The sequence below is a fragment of the Phascolarctos cinereus genome, unplaced genomic scaffold (genome assembly GCF_003287225.1).
Source record: "Phascolarctos cinereus isolate Bilbo 61053 unplaced genomic scaffold, phaCin_HiC Scaffold_5;HRSCAF=322, whole genome shotgun sequence".
Lineage (NCBI taxonomy): Eukaryota > Metazoa > Chordata > Mammalia > Diprotodontia > Phascolarctidae > Phascolarctos > Phascolarctos cinereus.
The window spans coordinates 250,218,903-250,229,811 of record NW_027555958.1 but is presented as its reverse complement, the minus strand read 5'-3'; the positions used below and the strand labels follow the sequence as shown (position 1 = coordinate 250,229,811).

General features: G+C 40.4%; 3 non-coding genes across 3 annotated transcripts; 2 read left to right on the top strand and 1 right to left on the bottom strand.

Moving 5' to 3' along the window:
* Positions 1 to 35: 35 nt before the first annotated feature.
* On the top strand, positions 36 to 108 carry TRNAT-UGU (transfer RNA threonine (anticodon UGU)). The gene has a single exon. It is a non-coding gene; the product is annotated as a tRNA-Thr (tRNA).
* A 7,515-nt stretch (positions 109 to 7,623) lies between these two features.
* On the top strand, positions 7,624 to 7,695 carry TRNAP-UGG (transfer RNA proline (anticodon UGG)). Its single transcript has one exon. It is a non-coding gene; the product is annotated as a tRNA-Pro (tRNA).
* Positions 7,696 to 9,896: 2,201 nt separating this feature from the next.
* On the bottom strand, positions 9,897 to 9,978 carry TRNAL-AAG (transfer RNA leucine (anticodon AAG)). The gene has a single exon. It is a non-coding gene; the product is annotated as a tRNA-Leu (tRNA).
* Between the last annotated feature and the right edge of the window lie 931 nt (positions 9,979 to 10,909).

Here is a 10,909-nt window from a genome sequence, read left to right as displayed (position 1 = left end):
ACATAGGAGTGCTTCTGTAACTTGAAAGTATGGCTGGCTCCATAGCTCAGGGGTTAGAGCACTGGTCTTGTAAACCAGGGGTCGCGAGTTCAAATCTCGCTGGGGCCTTGCGTTTGTGTATTTTGTTTTCTGATTACTGAAACCAAGAAAATGTCGGCGAGAAGAGAATAAGTTTCTATATCTCAGCTTTGCAAGGTCGATCGTGCTGTGTCTAGTTACTCTTCTTCCACTCAGTTTTTTATTGTTTTCCCATCTTCTGTTTTCCTTTTCCTAGAAATAGCACAACTTCAAGGAGGCAGGCAGCAAACATTTATTAAGTACTTACTATGTGCAAAATACTGTGACAAGAAAGGAAATAAGAAAGAAAAGTCAGGCAGCAAAGCAACAAACATTTATTAATTGCTTACTTATGTGCTAGGCACTGTGCTAAGGAAGACAGGGAAGCAAGCAAAGCCACAAGCATTCTATTAAACACTAAGTGCTATAAGCACTGTGCTCAAGAAGGAAACAAGTTATTTATTAAGTGCTTACTATGTGCTAGGCACTGCTAAGAAAAAGAGGAAGGATGGATTGATGGTAGAAAGGTAGAAGGATGATGGAAGGAGGGAAAAAAGAAGGAAGGAAAAAAAAAACTTGTATGATTATAGTGCCATTCTTCTGAATGTCCCATCTGTTGTCCCAACTTTCTGGCCCTTTTAATTCTCTCAGCTCATCTTTTCCTCTGCAGTTCTCTTTTTGTCAGTTTCCAGCAGTAAAGGCCCAGATACTTAATAGATAAATCCTCTACAAAGGAGAATGGGTGAGTTCTGCAGATTCTAATGTATTGAAGGAAATTCCTTTTAAAACTAACTTCTTGGTCAAAGGATAGACGGACAATTTCTAAGAGAACAAATGAAAGTGATCACCGCCTTATGAGAAAACTTTCCAAATCACTAATAATAATTTTAAAAAGCAAATTAAAAGTACTCTGAGGTTTTACCTGGCACCCAGTAAATCAGCACAGACTGATAAAATGAAGGAAACAATCAATGTTGAATGTGGAAATACAGGCACACTAATGTTGGTGGGTATGAATTGGTCCAACCTTGTGGCAAATAATTTGAAACAATGTTAGAAGAGTGGGTTTATTCATATCCTTTGAACCATGGATAATGCTACAAGGCACTTGCCCCCAGTAGTCAAAGAGAGGGAAGGTCTTGGTATATAAAAATATTGATAATAATGCTGTTTTTTAGTATCAAGAAACTAGAAACATAGAATGTCCATCAATTGTGGAATGAATGAGAATTGCAGTACATAAACATAATGGAATATTACTTCTCTATAAAAAATTAGTAAGGAGAATTCAGAAAATCTTGGGAAGATGTGCAGGAGCTGATGAAGAGTGATAAATAGAACCAAGAGAATGGTATTTTCAAACGACCACAATCACTTAAATGTAAACACTGTAAAACATCAGAACTCAGATCCAGGCCTTAGCCAATACATACATACATACATACATACAAATATACAAACACGCATACACACACATATAGTCTATATACATATGAAGGGAATAGTCTGAGGCAAGATTTGAACAGTTAGCCAAGAAGTATTTATTAGGAACCTATTGTATGGCAGGGTACTGTACTAAGCTAAGAATTCTTCCTAGCAACAAGGCCAGACCTAAATACCTGACATCACCTATACCTGTCTTCTTGAGTCAGAACTTGAACACATATTCCTCCCAACATCAAGGATATATAGATATATCTATATATCTATATATCTATATATATGTATATATAGATATATAGATATATCTATATATATACATACATATATATATGTGTGTGTGTGTGTGTATGTATATACTATCCCACTTATATTTCCCTTTATTTAATGAACTGATAGTGAATCATAAGAGTGGTATGAGGGTTATACTGTCATACATGTCAATTTGTCTTGCTTAGTTACAAGAGAAAAAAACCTCTTTTTTTAAAACATTGCTTCATGCACATAATTAATGTGGTTTTTTGAGTTTACCTATCCATAAGGAAGGATCATAGATTTAGTTAGAACTGGTAGGGACTTTAGAGGGTTCTAGTCCTAGTCCAAACCTCTTATTTTACTAGGGCAATTACACAGATTATGAGACCACATATAGATCACAATTTGAGTTCTGATTTGCAAATGTCACCTTTGAATTTGGTTAGCAAGAGTTGGTGGTCTTAGGGGCTTACCCTTACTTCTAGGTGAGCTAAATAAATGAAGTTTTATATATCTTTATCTCTATCTCTATGTCTGTCTATCTATCTGTCTATCTATCTATCTATCTATCTATCTATCTATCTATCTATCTATCTATCTATCTATCTATCTATCTATCTATCTATCTGTCATTTACCTATTTCTCCAAAAGGCCGGGCATTTGAACCTTGGAATGGAGGTAATTAAAACAGTCCTGAGGCCTAACAAGTGAGTATGGAGAGTGGATTCCAAACCCACTCCCCACCCCCCATTTCAAATTGCCTTTAGCAGGTTTACCTTCAAGTAAATTTTTTCACTGAGATTATAGAGTTGTGGTTTGCTTTCCAATTTAGGCACTAGGCTAACACAACCCTCCCTTTGAGATTTCTTGTGATTCTCGTCTCCCTCTTCTCATTTGATCCAAGTTTTCTATCTCCTTGTTGATGCCAATTTTGTTTAAAAGAACAAAACATGCTTTCATCACCGTTATATAGCAGAGAGGGGAGACAGCACTGGATTTGAGTCAGAAAGGATTAGAATCCTTCTCTGCTCCAGCACTTTATCAACTCTGAAACTTTGTCAGTATTCCTTATTCTTCACAGGTTTGGGTTTCTGCTTTGTAAAATGGAGGTAATGATATCTACCTGCTCTGCCTACCTCTCTGGGATGGTTGTGTGAACACGAGGTGAGGTAAAATGCTTTGTAGTTGTGTTGTACAAATGTAAACTAAAATTATTATCTAGTTAGAGATAAATGGTTTAAAATGTAAATGACACTGAGAAATATGAATGGGTTTCAAATTGTAAATAATCAATGTGATCAGGGCAGTGATTGTGCCCTCTTCATCTTTGTATTTCCCAGCTTCTAGCCTGACATCTAGTGACTGAACTGAATCTAATCAACCAACAAGCTTAAATGAGATGAGCCTCTGGGCTGTGTAAGATTTTTAAGATTCATTGTATTGTACGTCCATAGGCTTATAGGATTCATAAATCTAGACTTCAGAGATGTCAACTGGGACCGAAACTCTTGGCCTGTGGAGGCCAGAGCCAAACAGACAGAGCAGGCAAGAACAACTGTGCAGAGACTGAGACAGAAGTTTGTTTCCTATGGTGAGGGAAACTAGACACATGTACTGCTGCTGCCCACTCCCCACCAGTGGGGGACTCATTCTAGTTTGGGCAATCTCAATATTTATACCAATGAATACTACCAAGTGAGGCTTAGCTCTGACAATGAGGGGTAATGGCAACAATGTGAGGAATTTGATTCGTAGCAGGGCTTCATGACTGGAACTTGTCTGAGCTTTTCCATGTTTGTCTGAGCTCAGAGAACACCTGGTGCTGATCAAAGGAATACAAATTCTGGAATTTTGCTGTGGCTGAGATCATCCGGAGGATGAGTGCAAAGGATTGTTGTTATGCCATGCACAGGGCACAGCTTGCTTGCTTGGGCCCTAGCTCTGGAAAACAGGGTCTCCTAATAGTATCTTGACACAGGCCGTAGAGTCCAGCACCCTCATCTTACAGGTGAGGAAACTGAGGCTCAGATCACAACTAGGAGATGGAAGTGGAGGAAGAATAGAGGGAGGAGGATACTTGATTACTAATATGAAAGGGGAAATATATTCACTGCCCTTAATGGAGCCCCCAGAATGATTTTTGAGAGGACTCACATATAGGACAGGGGAAGAGATGCTCAGATTAGAAAGAATTAGAAAATGTAAATGCAATTCTCAGCTATTTAAGATCCATTTAGTGAGAAAGGCATCTGAAGGGACCAAAACAACCCAAGACAGTTACCTGTTATGTATCTGAAATGAGGTAATATGAGGTAACTAGAACTCTTTAGTGGCACAAACTGAGAATGGTGACTAATAGCCTTGGAGGGGCAAACTTTTGTCACTGAGACTGTGGAGCTGCAAATTGTTCTTTAATTTGGGCAATACATAGGATTTGTATAACCTTACAGTCTTGAGTCTTGAACTAATTTATAGCCCAGGCCTCTCCCACAGCCATGGCCCTCATGAAAGCTTACCCCAGTTTCAAATAATGTTTTGGGTCAGCATCCACTCAAAGCCTTAGTTTATGAGCTTTTACTAATTTTCCTTTTATTAAACTAGCCTTTAGACACTAAAATCATTGCATTAATAGCATTGTTAAATAAATGGCAAGTGTAAACCCTCCATACATAGAGGACAACAGATTTCTATATTATGTCAAGAATAGGAACCTAGGCAAGGAAAACATGGAAAGAATACAGTATAGAGAGGCCACATGCATTGGGAGAGAATATGCATGGGAGAAGCAGCACGTATGACCAAGGAACACACATAGATAGTACTTAGCCCCATGCCTAGCACATAACAGGAGCTTAACAAACCTCATGCCAACCTCAGCTCCTCCCTCGGACATACCCCATATATCCAGGCTATTGCCAAGTCTTCACAATATCTCTCCTAAACTTTCACTTCTCTCCATCTGGCTTCCTTTCACGTGTAGGCTCCCATCTCACTGAGGACTATACAAATCTGCAGTAAACTTCTAATTGGTTTCTCTGCCTCAAGCTATCTCCACTCCAACTGGTCCTCCATTTGGCTGCTAAAGTAATCTTCCTAAAGTGTAAGTCTGATGATGTCACTACCTCCCCTTTCTTCACTCAAACTCCAACGGTACCCTATCACTTCCAGGATCAAATATAAATCTCTTTGTTTGGCTTTTAAAGCTACAACCTGGCCCTTCCCGCCTTTCTAATCTTATAACCCCCTCCACTGTACTCTATGATCTAGTAATAGTGTCCTTCTTTCTGTTTCTCCCACATGACACTCCATCTCTTTACTATGTATGCCTTTTCCCTGGCTGTCCCTCATGCGTAGAATGCTCTCTTTTCTTACCTCTGACTCCTGGCTTCTTAGCTTTCCTTAACATAAGCTAAACTATCACCTGTGGCTGAAGGCCTTTCCCAGTCTTCCCTTTTCCCCCTCTTGCTACCCCCCAGGGCCTTCCCTTTGAGACATTGTATATACTGTATCTTTTATTTTCAATTCCAGATTCTGATTTCTGACTCCCAATAGTTTGTCCACGGGCATATAGACTGCACAGATCATTATACGACTAGTCCAAGACATCTATGGCCCCACTTCCCTTGGCCTGTCTCCTGTTTTACAGGTCTGTTATACTTAAGGTTTAAAGTGCATCCAATTCTAGTTAGAACTCTATACTGAACGTTTTTAGCAATCTTATTGATGCAACACAATTATAATTCCACCTTCTACGTCTTGAAGGGGCCTTCTTGGTTAGTTTTTAGAAATCTGTCTTTTGTGGTTGATCTATGTTCCCTAACCCCATCATCTCACCTTTGAAAAGTGGTCAGCTGCCAAAGCTGTCCCTTTGAAAACTCTACATTAACCTGGACTGGAAGACATATCCTATTGCTAGTCTGGGTGGATGCCCCATGGGATGGGTGGACTGATGGGGTCAAGGGAGGCTGTTTGGAACTATCCCTGATTGAATTGCTGTTTATCTGTTCATACCCTCCTATGATGTGATGACCAATAAATTATTCTAGTCCTGTTGCCTGCCATTCACCCCAACTCTGCTCAAAATTTGCATGACAGTAGATTAAAAAAAATGAAACGTACTGTTCTTTAGAGAAAAACGATTACTTTTTCCCAAGTGTTCTTTGACACATAAAGACAATATCTTTGTTTCATGACAAAAAAAGATTTCACATATGTGCAGGGAAATCTGACTGCCCTTATTGTCTCCCTCCGTTCCTCTCTAGTAATTTTAAATATAATCTGGTATCCCTTCTTGCTTCAATTTTTCTTTCTTTCATTCATCCATCTATTTTCACATTTGTCTGAGATTGTGACTGCCTCTTTTTTGGATTCAACTGAATCATAATAAATTCTACTCTAAGGCCTCATTTAAGTCTCTGTGAATTTTATGTTTTAAAGTGTGTTTCTTATATTGAGCAATTATTTGGCTTTTGCTTTGTAATCCATTCTAACTCTTTTTTCTGTTCAAGTTTATTACATTTATATTCACAGATATGTTGGCTGTTTTTGGCTCATTCTCCCTCTGTTACAATGTTTCTTCTTGGGGAGGAAAAAAATGATAGGAATGAATACTAGGTATCTACAGTTTATAGTGTTTGGAACAGTATGATCTGTCTCCTTTTCTTCTCCATGCTCAGCCCACACCCAAATCACTGAATCTTCCCCCCAACCCTTTTCTTTTGTAATCAGCTCTCCATAGCTAGAATTTGTGTTCACTTAACACAATTTTTTCCCTGCTTCCAAGTGGATTCCCAATTACATAAGGACCTGTAAATTTATCTCTTTTCTCGTCAGGGCATTTTTGTTTGTTTTCTGAATATACATGCCCAGAGCTTGCCCTTTTTGGTTAGCTGACTGACCCTTAGAGAGGAAGGGTGGAACTATGAAGAGACCATAGTTCAAAATTAGGCCCTGGTTCCTAGTCTAAATTTGTTTTCTCTTCTGTGTTTCGATTGTGAAGAACTCTGATTTTTTTTCCCCAATGAGAATGATTGGAAGTTATAAATTCTGTTCAAAGTACCCCACTCCTCCCTCTCTTTTCTTTCTGAAGGACTTATGATTAGCTTTGCAGGACAGGATATTTTTGGGGATAGGAGTCACCTGTAGAGAAGACTACGTGGAGTCAATGGATAGAAGTCTGGAAGGTCTCTCTCTTTTAACAAACTCAAGCTGTGTGACCATAGGCAAGTCCCTTAACCTCTCTGAGCTTTATGGTAATTTCCTCATCTGTAAAATGAGGGGACTGGGCCAGTTCCTTGTAGTCCTTGCAGTTTTTCGCTTTTTCGGTATTCCAATGTCACTGCCGATGTGTGGTTTTGAACACTTCTTCCTAGCCAGTTTGGGACTTCCAAAGTAATTGCAGAGTTGCCCAAATGTATTTCTTCAAATAAGTTAAATATTACCTCGCAGAGCACAGAGTAGTCGCCAATATAACTACTTATTGATTAATTAAATTTGGGAGCGGGGAGAGGGGGAGGAGGCGAAGAAAGCAAAGAAGCTTGTCTGCTTTTTAAAAAATTGCATCCCCGGAGCTTAGCACGCAGTGCCTGGTGCACAGGAATGTTTGTGGCTTTACTGCTGATTAGAAGGAAATTGAAGAGAAATCAGAGCAACTGAGGGTTGATTTCAGGCGATTACGTTCTGAGGTTATTACAGTATGGGCCAATGTAGATGAATTCTAGAATTAGAGACTTTGTAATTGTATTCTAATAGCGTTGGCTTAGATGTTAGCTAATTTGGGGTTAATTTAAAAGAATACAAGTAAATCTGATGGAATAGAGGAACCAGGTTGGGTAGACTCATAAATATTTTGACCAAAGTGGTTGCTGGCCGGCTCGTTGGTCTAGGGGTATGATTCTCGCTTTGGGTGCGAGAGGTCCCGGGTTCAAATCCCGGACGAGCCCGTGTTTTTTTTTTCTCCATCAAAAATAGAAACACATATTTCGAGTTTAATCTGACTCGTTTTGGTGTTCAAAACAAGAAAAAAGGGGGAAAAACTGAATATAATAGAGGAATGTAGACGAATAAGTCGTTGTGTTGCGTATGTTACTATAATTATGGCGTAGTAACAATTGTCAGTGCATGAAAGCAAAGGATACTGGGGCTACCAAGCACGTACATTTGTATATGTGGTAGAGGTACCACGTGCGTTAGATCTGTGCTTTGCTGTGGTTTGGTGAATTGCGGGTTTGCCTCTGTGTTGGCACTGCGTTTCAGAGAGAAGTGGTAGAAAATCCCCAAGCCTGCACTACATGGCGACTACATTGGCGCAGATGCCATTTTGCTGAGGAGTGTTCATGAGCGTTTTCCAGATTACTGTTGTGAATTGACGTTTATTATTAGTGCTATTGGTCTATGTGCTAATTTATGAAGTGGGCATTGGGTAAGCCACACAACCTTGTTGTGTGTGCAATGCACGTCAGCTTCCCCCCACATTTATTGTTTATTTATTTTAAACATTGTTTTAAAATTTTGAGTTCCAAATTCTTTCCGTCCCGGGCTCCCCGCCCCTCCCATTACCCACTGAGAAGGCTAGCAATATGTATCAATTATGCATGCATGTGAAATTAGGCCAAACACATTGCCGTATTAGCCACGTTGCCAAAAAAAAATTGAGAACATTGTACTTCAGTTTGCACTTAGAGAACCTCATTTCTCTTTCTGTGGCACAATTGGATCATTGTATTGATCACGGTAACCAAGTCTGTCACAGTTGATCATCATTATAACATTGCTGTTATTGTGCATAATGTTTTCCCGGTTATTCTGACTTCATTTTGCCCCGGTTCATACAGGTTTTGCCATGTTGTTTTTTTTTTTTTTACTCCGCCCCCCTCTCCCTTCCGCCTCCCTCCCTCTGCTCTCTGTTATTTCTTATGGCAGAATGGAACTTCATCACAAGCACATAATGCCACAACTTGTCCAGCCATTCTTCAATTGATGAGCATCCCCATAATTTCCAATTTTTTTGCCTTCTCAAAAAGAGTTGCTATAAATATTTTCGTGCATATGGGTCCTTTTTCCTTTTCCTTGGATCTCTTTGTTTCTATAGTCCTTTGGGCATAGTTCCAAATTGTTCTGTTGGACCAGTTTACAACTGTGCCAACAGTTATGCAGGCCATTTTTAATGAATTTATACGAGGTATCCCAACGGGCTCAGTGCAACTTTAATCTAGTAAATAAGCTATCTAGGGAGGCCTGTAGTATAGTGGTTATTAAAGTTGTTTAACACACTTCGACTTCTCGCGATGGGAGTGGCTAGGATCAACAGAACTTGCAACATTTTGCAATCTATCACATATGAGTTTAGTCATCGAAAAGAAGGCTTGGGCAATGAAAGTCTAGCAAAAGAGTAAACCTCCTCCCCAAGTCTCCTCCCTTCCTTACTTCACATCCTTTCTTTTTATATCAAGATCTCCTCCCCACACATGACCTTGGACAGGTCATAACGCCCTGCGCCTCGCCTCCTCCTTTGCAAGATGAGGGAAGTGATATCTACCATTACCTTCTGGACATTGTAGTGAGGATCAAAGCGCTTCTGCAAACTTCTACAGCTGTTAACTATCTCAATGATAATTCCCCCCCATCCCTATTCCCATCCTTAACCATGTATTCAGTCCAGCTAATTGTGTCACTCTGGGAAAGAGGAGCGGATATTAGGAGATGAGGATGATGAATTGATGTTGCACATCCACACGTCACGTGCCACACACCTACACCCACTCACCCTCTCCTTCGTCACTTCTAATAGCAATCCGTCACGTGGGGATAGTAATTCATCTAATAGTAATGTATTTGCTCAGCCTTTCTCCAGGAGATGGCCACTCCTTTTTTGCTACCACAAAATGCTTTTCTCTACATTTGCATTATCATTAATTACACTTCAAGTGAGAACTGTGCGGAAGAACAGTAAAGACTGGGTTGCTAGGCAATGCAGGCGGGCCGGGCTAGCGGCCAGTGGCTTATCCAGGAACAAGTGAGGGTTCCCTAGTCTTAACCAAACCGTTACCAAGATGACCGGTAGCGCAGGAAGCCGCTTACTGTGGACTATTAAGACAAGTCACAATCAAAACAGTTATTCTGCCGGAGAAAAACGTAACCAACTTGGCAGCGGTGGGATTCGAACCCACGCCCCCGAAGAGACTGGAGCCTTAATCCAGCGCCTTAGACCGCTCGGCCACGCTACCGAATCCGCAAAGGCGGCGCAGGCATATCCACCTTCAAGGCGATACTGAGTGCCGCTGGTGGTGATGGGAGTGAGGATGGGGTTGCTCATTTATTACAAAACCGGGGACAGAGAATATGCGAATGGCAGGCTGGCGAGTGGAAGTGGGGTTATCTGTGGACCCAGACATGGGCCATTTTTATAAGGTGCAGGCGCGTGTTTGCATGTATGCACTCAAACCAAAGAACTGGATTCTTCTAGACATCATTTAGTCTAGTCCCTTACCTTTATTCCCCCCCCATTTTAAAAAACCACTATCTTGATATTTTATCACCTGAAATCTCCCTCCTCTCCCCCTTAAAGTAAGTCATTTGGGATAGAATGCTGTATTTCTTTTTCTTTACAAAAATTTTTTTATTGATGCTTTTTCTTTTCCTTCCTCCCTTATCTTTCCTTCCTTCCTTCCTTCCTTCCTTCCTTCCTTCCTTCCTTCCTTCCTTCCTTCCTTCCTTCCTTCCTTCCTTCCTTCCTTCCTTCCTTCCTTCCTTCCTTCCTTTTCTCTTTCTCTCTCTCCCTTTCTTCCTTTCTGGTCACTGTCACTTTCCACTAAGTCTCCAACTTCTCATGGAAACCTCCTCCAGTCAAGCAAACAAATCAACACATTGGACCAAGTCTAAAAATGTTTATCTCTTTCTGTACCCCAACTTCTCTACCTAGAAGAGAGAGACAAGTTGCACTCTTGGTCATGATGGTGCAGTCACAATTGGTCACTGCCTTAATCTGAGGTCTGAGGCCTGTCAGTTTTGTTTTTCTTGACATTGTTGTGGTCATAAACTGTTCCCCTGGTTCTACCTACTTTGTTTTGCATCAATTCACTAAAAAAAAAGTCTTCCTAGGTTAAACACGCTGTTTCTTACTTTTCTCTGCCTCCCTACTTTAGGAAGGGCCACTGA